Raw genomic sequence first — 17,206 nt, 5'->3', positions numbered from 1 at the left:
GACCGATATTGCCCATTTTCAATACCGAACAAACCTTACCTATTAAAAATATTTATGTGAAATTTCAACCCTCTAGCTGTTTCCATTCGGACTCTATCGTGCTTTCAACAGACAGACAGACGGACGGACAGACGGACAGACATGGCTAGATCGTCTTAAAATTTAATGAGGACCCAGAATATACATACTTTTGTGGGTCTATGACCAATATTTCGATGTGTTACAAACGGAATGAAAAATCAATATACCCCCCATCTTTTTTGATGGTGGGTATAAAAATGAAAGTGTGTTTGTATGTGTGTATGTATGTCTGTATGTATGTATGTATGTATGTATGTATGTATGTATGTATGTATGTATGTATGTATGTATGTATGTATGTATGTATGTATGTATGTATGTATGTATGTATGTATGTATGTATGTATGTATGTATGTATTATGTATGTATGTATGTATGTATGTATGTATGTATGTATGTATGTATGTATGTATGTATGTATGTATGTATGTATGTATGTATGTATGTATGTATGTATGTATGTATGTATGTATGTATGTATGTATGTATGTATGTATGTATGTATGTATGTATGTATGTATGTATGTATGTAGTATGTATGTATGTATGTATGTATGTATGTATGTATGTATTTGTATGTATGTATGTATGTATGTATGTATGTATGTATGATGTATGTATGTATGTATGTAGTATGTATGTATGTATGTATGTATGTATGTATGTATGTATGTATGTATGTATGTATGTATGTATGTATGTATGTATGTATGTATGTATGTATGTATGGTGTATGTCTTTGGTGTGTTGTAGGTATGTGGAGGTTTGTCTGTGTATGTTGTTGTATGTCTGTCGTTGTAGTATGTATTATGTTGATGTGTGTTTGTGTTATGTTGTATGTATGTATGTTGTCACTGTCGATGTTTGTATGGTTTTTTTCAGTTGTTTGTCTTTTGTCTGTATGTCTGTCTGGTTTGTTGTACTATAGATACTATTGTCTTCAAATGTTTGTCACTGTCTGTACTTAAATTGTCTGTGAACATGTTTTTTCCTGGTTTATCGGAAACTAATAGAACTAATTCTTCCAATTTTGCACTAGAACTAAAATATTCATCTGAACATTTTGGAGAAAAAAGAGCGGACTTTCGTCATGGGGGGCTTAGAGCCCCATATAAATTAAATAGGAAAATATATATCTGAGAAACTATTAGAGCTAGAATCTTCAAATTTTAATTGAAGAACTTTGACATTCATGAGAACATTCAGAGCATAACGGGCGGACTTTCAATGGGGGGCTTGGCACCTCACATATGAATTAAATACAAAATTTCGCTTATCTGGGAAACTAATAGAACAAGATACTTCAAATATTGCAAGAAGAACTTTATTATACATATGAACATTTTGGAGAAAAAAAGGGCGGACTTTCATCTGGGGGCTGTGAGTTCCCATATGAATTATGGGAACTCATATATCTGAGGAACTATTAGAGCTAGAATCTTCAAATTCTACATGAAGATCTTTGACATTAATGTGAACATTTAGAGAATAACGGGCGGACTTTCAATGGGGCTTGGCACCCCCTATATGAATTAAATACAAAATTTCGTATATCTGGCAAAATATTAGATTTTTTTTTTAATTTGTCATCGATTACATTAAAATCTTAATTAACGTTCCGAAAAAATGCATCTCTGGAAAACATTACAGTTAGAATCTTCAAAATTATTAAGAAGATTTTTTATTTATATTGCTTTTAGGGTAGCAAAGCACACTGGGTATAGCTAGTATTATATAATATTCACATGAGTCAAAAATATTTACATGAAATGATAGTTAATTAAACAGATGGAACTGGTGCTTAAAATAAAAATTATTAGTAATTTGAAGGTAATTATTAAAAATTTGTTATTTAAACCTTATAAATATGATTTTTTCCAAAAACGTTAAGTTTCAGAACCTACTGCCAAGCAGTGCCAGAGGATATTTTAATGATTATAGTACCAATCGACGCCTTGATATGTTCTCTGTCCAGAACTTTGCGACCGTTCATAAACATAAGAGTTATTGCCGATAATATAAAAATAGTCGTTGAAACTTAGGATATTTTTAACATGTAAAAATTTAATGAAAAAAATTAAAATTCATTTTTAGTAATATATCATTTTGATAATAAATTTGGCAGATATTAGGCTCACATTTTAAAAAAATGACAAATTCAATATGGGGGGCAGTATCTGTTTAACGCCTTTTTATATTTATAAGTTACTAGCTATACCCAGTGTGCTTTGCTACCCTAAAAGCAATATAAATAAAAAATCTTCTTAATAATTTTGAAGATTCTAACTGTAATGTTTTCCAGATATGCAGACGTTAATTAAGATTCTAGCTCTAATAGTTTCTCAGATATACGAATTTTTATATTTAATTCATATGGGAACTCTCAGCCCCCAGATGAAAGTCCGCCCTTTTTTTCTCCAAAATGTTCATATGTATAATAAAGTTCTTCTTGCAATGTTTGAAGAATCTTGTTCTATTAGTTTCCCAGATAAGCGAAATTTTGTATTTAATTCATATGTGAGGTGCCAAGTCCCCCTTTGAAAGTCCGCCCGTTATTCTCTGAATGTTCTCATGAATGTCAAAGTTCTTCAATTAAAATTTGAAGATTCTAGCTCTAATAGTTTCTCAGATATAATATTTTCCTATTTAATTTATATGGGGGCTCCAAGCCCCCCATGACGAAAGTCCGCTCTTTTTTCCCCAAAATGTTCAGATGAATATTTATGTTCTTAGTGCAAAATTTGAAGAATTTAGTTCTATTAGTTTCCCAGATAAACCAATTTTTGTATTTTATTAATATGGGAGGTGCTGCTCCCCTCATGGGTAGTCCGCCAATTTATTTCCCAAAATGTTTACATGGATGTTAAAGTAACTCGTGCAAATTTTTAATATTCTAACTATAATAGTTCCCAAGATAAACGAATGTTTGTATTTAATTTATATGGGAGGTGCCACGCCCCCTAATGCTAATCCGCCCACTTTTTGTCTTAAATAATTATATTGATACTAAAGTTGCTCCGACAACTTCGCCCACATGAAATTTCAACATAGAAAGTAGCCTATAGTTCCTTCCAGACATACAGGAAGAAACTGTGAAAATTTTAGGAAAATCGGTCCAGCCGTTTAGCAGTCTATAAAGTACAAACAAACAAACATACATACATACATACATACATACATACATACATACATACATACATACATACATACATACATACATACATACATACATACATACATACATACATACATACATACATACATACATACATACATACATACATACATACATACATACATACATACATACATACATACATACATACATACATACATACATACATACATACATACATACATACATACATACATACATACATACATACATACATACATACATACATACATACATACATACATACATACATACATACATACATACATACATACATACATACATACATACATACAAACACACTTTCATTTTTATATATATATAGATTTTTGAAATATAAATTATATTCACAAAAATATGAAAATTTGACTTTGACCTCACGTCATTTATAAACGGTGCACAGTGGTATAGGAAAAAAAAAGAGGGAAATAATTCGGTAACTTCTAAACGGTTAATCCGATTTTAATGAAATTTGGTATGCACAAAGAGGAGGTGTTGTCGAGTTTAGGTTTTGAATTTGGACCTTATAGGCCAACCAGGGGCCCGGCGGGGGGTCCTCAAATTAGGACACCTCGGCTATGTTAAATTTTTAAAACGATCCTATTTCTTCATTTGAGTTCCGATTTCGTATATAGAATCTCCTCATCGAGCACTATAAAAAATGTCGTCGTAGCAGTAAATTATCTCTTATAGTTTAGGAGATATTCGCATTTGAATATTAAAATTTTAAAATTTTTACCGTCCTTACTTTAGTTTTTTTGATAATAGCAGGTCCAAATATTTCCGATTTTCGCCATTTTTTTTTATTTGCTTAACAACAAGTTTATATACCAAGCAGTGAAAGAATTATGTAAAAATCATGACTGAGTCCAAAGTTATAGGCATTTAAATTTAAAAAATTAAAAAAAGGCGATTTTTTGTCATTTTTTTGGGAAAAAAGTATCTTTTTCTTTTTAAGTTATCTAAAAAGTTTCTAAGAAGATGTATATAGAATTTATACTTTTTGGAAAGCTGACTTTACATAAAATACGATAAATGAAACAAAACCTAAAAATTTTTGATACCGAGGGGACCAGGTCCATCCAAAAAAACCCTATTTTTTATGGAAAATTAAATTTTGAGCAAAAATTCTCAAATCGCATAGTCGATATCAAATTATAGTGACCTGTTTTATATGACCCAATAAGTTCTTAATCATTTTGTAACGGGTTTCGATAACCCCGCCCCTGGTATGGATATAATAGGCAAAAAACCAAAAAATCCCATTTTTGGGATTTTTTAAAACTTTTTTGGGAATTCCGGGATTTCTAATAAGAAAATTCGAAATTTTTATTTAATTTTGGATTTTGAGTAAAAAAATCTACCTAACTGTAAAATTTCATCAAAAAATATTCATAAATAAAATTTTTATTGCAATTTGAAAAATTTGTATCTTCGCAAAAACTGAATAAAAAACATTTTTTAATTTTTTTTAAAAAAAGTATTCCGCGAATTTTTTAATTTTCAAAAATTATATACAGTTTTGAAAAATAGACAAAATTACCTTTCCATTGATATATAACATGCCTACCTAATGTTTTTTAAGTGACAAATTAATTAGGGAAAACTCAACATCTTTTAGAAAATTTACCTAGCACTATTATTTTCATCCATATATGTAACAAATTTAAGAGTTAACCTTATGGATGAAAATAATAGTGCTAGGCAAATTTTCTAAAAGATGTTGAGTTTTCCCTAATTAATTTGTCACTTAAAAAACATTAGGTAGGCATGTTATATATCAATGGAAAGGTAATTTTGTCTATTTTTCAAAACTGTATATAATTTTTGAAAATTAAAAAATTCGCGGAATACTTTTTTTAAAAAAAATTAAAAAATGTTTTTTATTCAGTTTTTGCGAAGATACAAATTTTTCAAATTGCAATAAAAATTTTATTTATGAATATTTTTTGATGAAATTTTACAGTTAGGTAGATTTTTTTACTCAAAATCCAAAATTAAATAAAAATTTCGAATTTTCTTATTAGAAATCCCGGAATTCCCAAAAAAGTTTTAAAAAATCCCAAAAATGGGATTTTTTAGTTTTTTGCCTATTATATCCATACCAGGGGCGGGGTTATCGAAACCCGTTACAAAATGATTAAGAACATATTGGGTCATATAAAACAGGTCACTATAATTTGATATCGACTATGCGATTTGAGAATTTTTGCTCAAAATTTAATTTTCCATAAAAAATAGGGTTTTTTTGGATGGACCTGGTCCCCTCGGTATCAAAAATTTTTAGGTTTTGTTTCATTTATCGTACTTTATGTAAAGTCAGCTTTCCAAAAAGTATAAATTCTATATACATCTTCTTAGAAACTTTTTAGATAACTTAAAAAGAAAAAGATACTTTTTTCCCAAAAAAATGACAAAAAATCGCCTTTTTTTAATTTTTTAAATTAAAATGCCTATAACTTTGGACTCAGTCATGATTTTTACATAATTCTTTCACTGCTTGATATATAAACTTGTTGTTAAGCGAATAAAACAAAATGGCGAAAATCGGGAATATTTGGACCTGCTATTATCAAAAAAAACTAAAGTAAGGACGGTAAAAATTTTAAAATTTTAATTTTCAAATGCGAATATCTCCTAAACTATAAGAGATAATTTACTGCTATGACAACATTTTTTATAGTGCTCGATGAGGAGATTCTATATACGAAATTTTTTTTAAATCGGAACTCAAATGAAGAAATAGGATCGTTTTAAAAATTTAACATAGCCGAGGTGTCCTAATTTGATGACCCCCCGCCGGGCCCCTGGTTGGCCTATAAGGTCCAAATTCAAAACCTAAACTCGACAACACCTCCTCTTTGTGCACACCAAATTTCATTAAAATCGGATTAACCGTTTAGAAGTTACCGAATTATTTCCCTCTTTTTTTTTTCCTATACCACTGTGCGGTGACCCACAATGATACAAAATTTTACTGGTGTAAAGCTCAAAGTCCCCAGACTTGAAATATATAACTTTTTTTCTTCTCTATCTGAAATCGACTTTTTGCCAAAAAAATAGGATCCCTGGTCACAGGGTATACAGAGGCGTCACGAGCAAAAAACTATTTCCCTCTCTTTCGCACAAAACGAATTCAATAATTTTTTTAGCTGTATTTTATATACCTCTTCTCACCAAACAATTTCAAAATCAAACAAAAGCTGACTTTAGACTTTTTTAAATGTCAAAAGTGACACCTCTGTATACTTTGTGCCCTGGTCTAGTGTGCAACACTTGCCGTCACTTTATAGTTTATTTATTTACTAATTTATTTCAAATATACTTTATAATTTTATTTACCGTATGTGCATAAAATGCGCCGCGTACCACTTTATTTAATATTATCGTCCTATTTATGTTTTTATCGTCTAATGCAAAAAATTTACTTTCAGTTATGGCTGTCCGTCCTCATAAACAAACACAGCCTTGACCAAAATGGTACCGAACACTGGGGTACTATATAAAATGTATTTCCCCAGGGATGTATTTGATATTAAGTTATTGAAATTATTTTTTGAATCATTCATAAAGTCCTTTATAACACTGCGATCTTAAAAAATTTGCATAAATCAGTTTTAAATACCCATATATAATACTACAAAGTCCGACGAAAATTGGTCCATATTTGAACCTAGTCCACATTTAGGATCCTTTTCTGAAATTAGTTTTATCGTTCAAAACTCAATAAATATCATAAAGTTCAAAATATATTTCAAAAATTATTGAAATCAAGTAGTACTTTTGGAGTTTTATTTGAGTATAAGCAAAATTATTTAAACTGTTTATTCATCAATTATCATTTCTTTTACTACATCATCTAGTTCCAACAGATGTTTAAGAAGTTGAGGTCTTTTACTGCTACATATGTGTGTATAAGTTAAAGTAAAACAAGTTACTTTTCAGGTTGAGTACTTGACTGCAACTGAATTTTATTTTATTATTTCTTAAACATTACAATTTTAGTTGTGTTATATTTTAGCTTACTATTAATTTTCCTATTATTATATTTCTTTTGCTGTTTTACAATTTTTGCTTTCTACTCGTTTTCTTAAGAAATAAAGAGTTTATTTTTCTAAATGTTTATTAAAACGAATTTTGATTGCAGACGTTTGTCAGCAATATTATAATTTTATAGGTAAGCTTAAAGAAATGTGATGATTCGTGGAAAAGTAAATGGTAGGTTAGGTTAGGATGTATACTACATCAAATCCGAAAAAATACACCTAGGCCACTATCGGGATTGTTGTGCGCTCCAATTCAAGAAAAAAAAATTGTTCACTGAATGTATTATTTTTCCATGTTCAGAAACTCAGTTTCCTGGACGTAATTCCTAAGAATCTTCCAATCGGTGTTGGTTAAGAATGTTATTTCCGGAATAACATCACTTCCAAGATACTTGGATCTAACTTCGACGAATGCCTGACAATGGCAAAGAAGTGCTCCAGAGTTTCACTGTCCTCTCCACATGCTCTACATTCGTCTGAATCCGCACGTGCAATTTTGTATAGATGTGCACGTAATCCTGTGTGTCCACTCAGAATACGTACCATCATACTAACCTCAGACTTGCTCATTTTGAGGAGATTTCTCGTCTTGCTCTCATCAGGGTCACCCCATAGAATCTTTGTGGTTCTACCCACCGTTTCATTATTCCAAGAGGCCTTATGGGATTCTCTCATCCATATTTTTAATTCAGCTTTTGTTGCGTCGAATGGTTTTGCGTTTGTCAGGTTAACTACATCGAGCTCCCTTCCCTTTTAAGCTATTACATTCGCCCTTTCGTTGCCGACTACTCCCGAGTGGCCTGGTACCCATATGATGTGAACCTTACCTCTGGGAGAGTATTCAGTTAAAGCTTTCTTACAATCCAATACGGTCTTAGATTTAATTCTATCGCCTGATATCGCACAAATTGCCTTCTGGCTGTCGGTAAATATATTAAGCCCTGTGGGCGCCATATTTATTCTAATCCAATTTACACATTCCGTTATTGCTCGTACTTCTGCCTGGAAGCTTGTGTTATGATTTTGAAAACGGTGGTATATTTCTGTTTCTGGGTCTTCAATATAGAACCCCAGGCCCACTTTGTCCCCTAATTTAGAGCCATCCGTGTAGCAACGGATTCCTATTGGTATTTGCTCTAATGTTCCGCTTGACCAAGACATTCTATCTGGGATTAGCGTTTCAAAGTTTCCGACATATTCTGTGTCTGGTATGCGATCAGGCACGTCCGATGAATGTGTATAACCTTCCAATGTGTCCAGTATACATTGATGACGTGTCCTATAACCGTTTTTGGCCAGTTCGCCTAAAGTAAAGAGCCGTTCGTCTGTAAGCGCCGCCTCATATCTTATATATGTTTCAATGGGTGGAATATCTAGCAACGTTTCCAGAGCCTTGGTTGAAGTAGTACACATGGCACCACTTATACCCAAGCAGCATGTACGCTGAACTCCCTGTAGTAGTTTAATATTACACTTTTTGTCCAAAGCAGTCCACCAGATTATTGAAGCATAAGCTAGAATTGGTCTAATTACACTTTTATAAATCCAATTTGTCATAGTAGGACTAAGACCCCATTTCATGCCTATGGTTCTCCTACATATCGCCCAGCACCGATGTGCCTTGTTGATCCTATCCTCTATGTGGTGACTCGATTTTAATTTCCGGTCAAGTATTACACCTAAGTACTTAACTTTGTCTGTCACCGGTATCTTCTTGCCCAGGAAGCAAGGTTCAGTATATGTAGAAATTTGTGTCTTTCTTGTGTAAAGACAGATTTCCGTCTTCGCCGGGTTAACATTGAGGCCTCTCGGTTGAGCCCAGCTCAAGGCCGTATTCAGAGCCTCCTCAGCTCTTCTACACAAGTAATTTGGATCCTTTCCCTATAAAAGTATTACGACATCGTCTGCATAGCAGACAGGTCTAAGTCCTTTCTCGGTTAGGGTCCTTAGGAGGCTATTAATCGTGGTAACCCAGAGTAAAGGTGACAAAATGCCACCCTGTGGTATACCGCGAAATACCTTTTTCCTGATAGTTATATCGTACATCTCGCAGCTTATCCATCTGTTCCTTAGCATGTAGTTGATCCAGTTACGGAGCACCCGGTCAACATAAAACTGGTCTAGGGATTGGATAAGGGTATCAGTGTGCACGTTATTGAAAGCGCTTTCGATGTCAATGCATACCGCCAGTGTATACAGTTTGCTATCGAAAGATTCACCTATGTAGTGGACAACTTCGTTTAAAGCGGTTTCCACCGATCGTGCCTTTACATAATCATGCTGCTTATATTTAAGGTCTTTGTATGGTATGCTGCTTTTAACCATGCTATCGACTATCCGTTCCAAGGTTTTAAGTAGGAATGACGTAAGACTTATCGGTCGATAGGACTAAGGTGTCGCATAGCTAGGTTTCCCTTGTTTGGGTATAAATATTACCCTTGCATCCTGCCATTTAACTGGGGTATGTGCCAATTTTAAGCATGCAGTGAATATCTGTGACAGATGTACGGAAACCAGTCCCGCCTCCATCTGCAAAAGTGCCGGGAAAATTCCATCCGGCCCTGCAGCTTTATAGGGAGCAAAGCTCTTGATTGCCCCTTTAACCATGTCAGTTGTAATAACTATTTCCGTGTTACCCTCCCCTTCCTCCAATATCGGTTCATCTATGTTATTCGATATACCGGGTGGGAAATGAGAATCCATTAGGAGTTTCATTGTCTCTCCATATTCTCAAGCCTCCTGCCCGTGTCATCGATTATAGATTCCGGTTGGACATGAGTTTTGGATAGAAATTTTTTTATCTTTTTTATCACAGAAAAGTTTCCAGGAGTCTCGTTTGGCTTTTCGAACGATTTTCTTATATTCACCAAGTTTATTACGATACTCATCCCAGTATACTGCGGTCTTTTTACGCCGTGCCCGGTTAAATAGTTTGCGAAGAGTCTTCCCAAGGTTCCGTATCTCCCCAGTTACTCAGGGTTTTTCCTGGGCAGATCTCCGCTCTCGCAGAGGCCAGCTGTCCTCGAACGATTCAACCAGGGCACTTGTGAACGTTTCCACTCTGGCATCTATATCCTCTTTATTTCGACATTGAAAAGTCTCCTGACCTAAACGGTTCTTTAGTAAGGTCCCGAACATTGTCCAATTAGTTTTAGACTTATTCCGAAAGTTTATCGGCTTTGGTGGTGGCCTTAGTATTTTGAATCTTATGTACCGATGCACAGTGGGGCAGAATGGAAATTTTTTGGAAATAAATCTGGCATTTCTAAACGGCTGATCCGATCGGGATAAAATTTGGCGTGAGCGTAGCCAAGGAGTATTCGAGTTTAAGTTTTGAAGATGAATCCTGCAGATGCCCCAGGGACGGCGCTGTGGCGGCTCAAAGTAGGGTACCTACGACATGTAAAATTTTTAAACTTGTGCCATTTTTTTGTTTTTCACCCAGATTTTTATATTTTCTGAAAGCGCTCGACGAGATCTTGAAAAAACATGCTTGGACATACTACTTATCTCTTATAATATCAGAGTTATAGGCATTTAAAAATTTAGTGATACAAAATTTACCATACCTTGGTCCGCCTTTTTTTGAATACCGGGCGTAATTTTTAACCAAATGGACTCAATTTTTTCTTGTTAGTTAGACAACAAAATTTTCAATAATATGCAAAAAATTTCAGATCAATATCATTTACAGATCCAAAAATATACGTTTTTTAATTTAAAAATTCAAAAAATTTTAGATTTTTGCCGTTTTTTTTACCAAAAATGTGTCTTAACTCTTTTATTTATAAAATAAAATTTTCTTTAAGAACATATAACAATTTTATAGTTTTCTAAAAGGTATCTTTACGCAGAACGCTTTAGCGGAAAAAACTTGTCCTATTTTTTGAAAATGTTGCCACTGCGTCCTTCCGAATATGACCTATTTTTCATCAAAACTTCAACTTTGGGCGACATGTTCTAAAATCCCAAAGCTGGGATCAGAAAACTACTTATCTCTTATAATATCAGAGTTATAGGCATTTAAAAATTTAGTGATACAAAATTTACCATACCTTGGTCCGCCTTTTTTTGAATACCGGGCGTAATTTTTGACCAAATGGAGTCAATTTTTTCTTGTTAGTTAGACAACAAAATTTTCAATAATATGTAAAAAATTTCAGATCAATATCATCTACAGATCCAAAAATATACGTTTTTTAATTTAAAAATTCAAAAAATTTTAGATTTTTGCCGTTTTTTTACCAAAAATGTGTCTTAACTCTTTTATTTATAAAATAAAATTTTCTTTAAGAACATATAACAATTTTATAGTTTTCTAAAAGGTATCTTTACGCAGAACGCTTTAGCGGAAAAAACTTGTCCTATTTTTTGAAAATGTTGCCACTGCGTCCTTCCGAATATGACCTATTTTTTATCAAAACTTCAACTTTGGGCGACATGTTCTAAAATCCCAAAGCTGGGATCAGAAAACTGAAAGCAGTTTTGGAAACCTCAATATGTTTTCTATTTACTCCAAAAGTATTTTCCCAGCCCTGAAAGAAATGTGGACCCTATGGGCAAAAAAGTAAAAAATCCCATTTTTGGGATTTTCATTCCTATTTTTGGGAATTGCGGGATGCCCTTTGACCTTTTCATTTTTTTTTTTGCATTTTCTTATTTGAAGTGACAAATTTAACAAGCGTTGAAAATTTCATTGAATTTTGTTCATAAATAAAGATTTTGTCATATATTACATATTTGTTTAATTTCTAAAACTATGATTTATATCAAAATTTTAATAGGGTCGCAGATAGCTACAACAATTTAGTCCATATTTATCCCTTAATATCTTTTTTTAGTTAGATATGGAAATTCTCGATTCTTTACAAAAATTTTCAAGCCAATATCTCAATTACATTCAAAAATATGTTCATTTAAACCTGCATCCTTTAATTTCATATTTTTCATATTTTAGTATTAAGTATGACAGAACATATTTAAATCTTATATTTACCTATTTTCTATTTGTTTGCTTATCCTTATAACTGAAAGGTCCTATTATGCTTAAATTTTCAGAAATTTATAACTATTTCTTACCAAAATTTTTTCGACATATCATTTCGTTCTGTTTCGTTTATGATCATGTAGGTAAAAATATACAGGTAATGATAATTTCGATTCATTCACTAATAAGAAATATCAATGACTGAATTACAGGTTATAGTAATATAAACCTAAATGTTAATAGGTAGACAATTCGTAATTTTTTATTTTGGAATACCTGTATCGGAAATGACAAGAATTGGTATATAAGTAAACTTCTCAGATTTTAAGTACCATATTTAATAAATCTACAATGAAGATTACATTAAAGTACGAAGAGTTGTGTTCCGTTTTATGGAGTGTATCTTCAAAAGGGCCAGAAAGAATTGAAGACATTTCAAATTATATAAAAACTACATATAGTAGAAAAGTAGACAAAACAGGCATATCAAAAATTGAAGACTTTTTAAAACTTTTTGATGTAAAAAGTAAGTCTGTGGATGGAAATCAAAAGAAATTTCGATTAAAATTTTGTAGTTGGATGGAAACTACTACGGAAATCTCAACTTACAACACATCAACAGGAGCGCCTTGCAAGTCATACGAAGACTTATGTTCAAGGTCAAAAAAAAGAGGGTCACACAAAAACTTTTTTCAATCTCAAATGAGGAAATTGCTGATACATTTAACGAAATGCTGAAAAAGGAAAACCAACCTATGGATGACGTACATATTGCAACTATTCTTCCTAATGCATCACCAAAACGACTTAAGCGATTTGTGGAAAGTATACCAACTCCAACATCACAATCAAATTTTACTGAAGAGGAAGCAATAGCGCTTATGTTGGAACTGGGTCTCAGTCGAAATAAGTACCAAATATTAAGGAAAGCTCTGCATGAAAAAGGACACAATATATTACCATCATACAAGGCGATCCAGAAAAAAAACAAACTATCCTACCATCACCTATAGCTGTTAATGATGTGGATGCTTGTATTGATATATCATCTTTGCTCGAAAACTCAGCATCAAGAATTGTGTCAGACTTTTCAGAAGACCAAATAAGGAAAATTCATAACTGTGATGTTGTCTTAATGTGTAAGTGGGGATGTGACGGTTTATCAGCACTTCCAGAATACAAACAAGCTTGTGGAAGTCGGACATTAGCAGACTACAAAAGTGTATTTATTAGGGTGATCGATTATTCGACATTTTCCAAAAAGTGGTTTTCGAATAGTTCGAATAGTTGATATTTAAAAAAAACCGGTTGATATTTTTCAAATTCAGAAAAAACCGGTTAACCGGTTTTTCATTGTAAATAAAAAAATATATTTTAATTTGAAATACTTAATGTTTATGTTTAAATTTGATTAATAAAACATGGCCCGAAATGATTTTTAACAGTTTAAAAGATTATAACTTTAGATCTAGTCGTCTGATTTACATTATTTCTTTAATATAAAAAAATTAGGAAAAAAGTGGACACTTCTGTTAAACATAAGGTACTATGTAATCCTAGCTTATTTTAAAAGCCCTGTTTAGGAAATTTGCATAGACATTCCAACACTTCCATAAAATTTCAGCCGTAAATTAATTATGGTAATTAGAATGTAATCTTAAGATTGATAAAATTTTATCAAACAGTTATCAATTTTACAAATAATTTTTTTTTAATTAATTAGGAAAATCAAAAAAGTTTAACCAAAGGAGCTGTAGAAAAATATACGCTAGTTCCTCGACTCGAATATTTTTAAAATTTAGACGGGCTGTATTATTATTTACTTAAAAATTTCATTTAAATAATTTTTGAATACAAAGCAAATAAAAGTATTCGAAACCGGTTTTTAAAAAGTGAAAAAACCGGGTTATTCGATATTCGAAAAATCAACATTAAGAAAAAACCGACACTGGTAAAGCAGAAAAAACCGGTTTTAAAACCGGTTGAAAAATCGATCACCCTAGTATTTATGTCATCATTAGTGCCATTACAAATTCGTTCATATTCCATTAATCCATCATCGTCAAGCATCGGAAATTCATTTGAAGATATATGGATCAATACAACTCCGGGTTCAAAAAATTTTTGTAGACCCATTGGATTTGAATATATGAAGGAGTCAAAGAAAACAACAAAAGATTTAGTGGAATATTTAAAAGATGAAATAAATGCACTGGAGCCCATTTGCATAAAAATAAAGGAATTCTCTATTAACGTATTATATCAGCTAAGCTTAACAATGATTGATGGAAAGGTCAGCAATGCCATAACAGAAACTTCTTCCTTCTGGAGATGTTCAATATGTAATGAGAAAAAGTCGCAATTCTCAAATATAAACAAAAGCAGAAGTATTAATGAAGAAGTTCTGTCTTTCGGAATTTCACCACTTCATGCCAGAATACGATTTTTGGATTACTTTTTACACATAGCATACGACCTCAAATATAGAAGTGTGCCAGAGAATCTTACTAAATCAACAAAAAATAATGAAGAATTGAAAGAACTGAGAGCTGCGGAAAAAAGCAGAATCCAAGAAGAATTTAAAGTTCAGATGGGATTCAACATCGACAAACCACTTCCAAGTTGCGGTAGTACAAATGACGGTAATACGGCGAGAAGGTTTTTTCGTGATTTTGAAATTACTTCAAAAATAACTGGAATCGACAAGGAGTTGCTTCGAAGAGTTAACACTATTTTAATGGCACTGAATAGTAAACATAAAATTAATTGGAAATCGATTTGGGGAATATACATCTGAAATTTCTAAATTACTTGTATCTCTGTATCCATGGAGGGAACTAACACCAACAGTACACAAAATATTGTGTCATGGTCAAATAATAATTGAATCGAATATTCTTCCACTTGGAGAGTTAACAGAAGAAGCCCAGGAAGCGAGGAATCGAGATTTTAAGCATGTTCAACTTTTCAGCTCAAGAAAATGCTCCAGGCAATCACAGAATGAAGATATTTTTAATAGTTTACTTCTATCTTCTGATCCTGTTCTTTCAACTATGCGAAAAAGATGGATTTGTTATGAAACTCTATCATCTCAAAACAAGGAAGATTTAAAGGACTTATATTACCTTCTGGATATGTATACCGATATCACAGATTATTTTATAGAAAATAAGTAGTGTTAGGAATTAACTATATAAGTAGGTTATAAGAATTAATTGTATTATGTTTAAGATAAACAGTTCAAATAAAAAAAGCTATTATACTAACTGATGATATTGTATTAAATTGTGTTTTATATTTCGGTGGGCGGGAAAGGTGGTTTGTGTGGGGTGATTTAGGTGTTGTTGTGCGTGGCTCATAATAAAATTATAATTTTTTTATTGTATATACAATGTTATAGTCTTTAATAAAATAATTAACTAAATAATTTTTAAAAATTGTCCAAATATTTTATTCAACACCAAATGTATGTTCTGTCATACTTAATACTAAAATATGAAAAAGATGAAATTAAAGGACACAGGTTTAAATGAACATATTTTTGAATGTAATTGAGATATTGGCTTGAAATTTTTTGTAAAGGGTCGAGAATTTCCATATCTAACTAAAAAATGATATTAAGAGATAAATATGGACTAAATTGTTGTAGCTATCTGCGACCCTATTAAAATTTTGATATAAATCATAGTTTTAGAAATTAAACAAATATGTAATATATGACAAAATCTTTATTTATGAACAAAACTCAATGAAATTTTCAACGCTTGTTAAATTTGTCATTTCAAATAAGAAAATGCAAAAAAAAAAATTGAAAAGGTCAAAGGGCATCCCGCAATTCCCAAAAATAGGAATGAAAATCCCAAAAATGGGATTTTTTACTTTTTTGCCCATAGGGTCCACATTTCTTTCAGGGCTGGGAAAATACTTTTGAAGTAAATAGAAAACATATTGAGGTTTCCAAAACTGCTTTCAGTTTTCTGATCCCAGCTTTGGGATTTTAGAACATGTCGCCCAAAGTTGAAGTTTTGATAAAAAATAGGTCATATTCGGAAGGACGCAGTGGCAACATTTTCAAAAAATAGGACAAGTTTTTTCCGCTAAAGCGTTCTGCGTAAAGATACCTTTTAGAAAACTATAAAATTGTTATATGTTCTTAAAGAAAATTTTATTTTATAAATAAAAGAGTTAAGACACATTTTTGGTAAAAAAACGGCAAAAATCTAAAATTTTTTGAATTTTTAAATTAAAAAACGTATATTTTTGGATCTGTAAATGATATTGATCTGAAATTTTTTGCATATTATTGAAAATTTTGTCCATTTGGTCCAAAATTACGCCCGGTATTCAAAAAAAGGCGGACCAAGGTATGGTAAATTTTGTATCACTAAATTTTTAAATGCCTATAACTCTGATATTATAAGAGATAAGTGGTATGTCCAAGCATGTTTTTTCAAGATCTCGTCGAGCGCTTTCAGAAAATATCTTTGTATTTGGGTGAAAAACAAAAAAATGGCACAAGTTTAAAAATGTCGTAGGTACCCTACTTTGAGCCGCCACAGCGCCGTCCCTGGGGCATCTGCAGGATTCATCTTCAAAACTTAAACTCGAATACTCCTTGGCTCACGCCAAATTTTATCCCGATCGGATCAGCCGTTTAGAAATGCCAGATTTATTTCCAAAAAATTTCCATTCTGCCCCACTGTGCGATGATCAGAAAAGGAGTGCTCGTCCGAAACTCTCCAATCCTGAATTTCGTTTATAAGCTCTTCTGAGCATAGTTATATCTAATACTTCTTCTCTGATTCTATTGACGAAGGTAGCTTTATTACCTAAGTTCGATGTGATCAAGTCTTAAGTATTAAGGAAATCCATGAGGGCTTGTCCCCTGCGATTGGTGTTTGTACTACCCCAAGCTA

Source organism: Lucilia sericata, unplaced genomic scaffold (assembly GCF_015586225.1).
Source record: "Lucilia sericata isolate MDLA Ls3-8-SP2 unplaced genomic scaffold, ASM1558622v1 Contig000063F_arrow, whole genome shotgun sequence".
Lineage (NCBI taxonomy): Eukaryota > Metazoa > Arthropoda > Insecta > Diptera > Calliphoridae > Lucilia > Lucilia sericata.
This window is presented reverse-complemented; position numbering follows the sequence as displayed.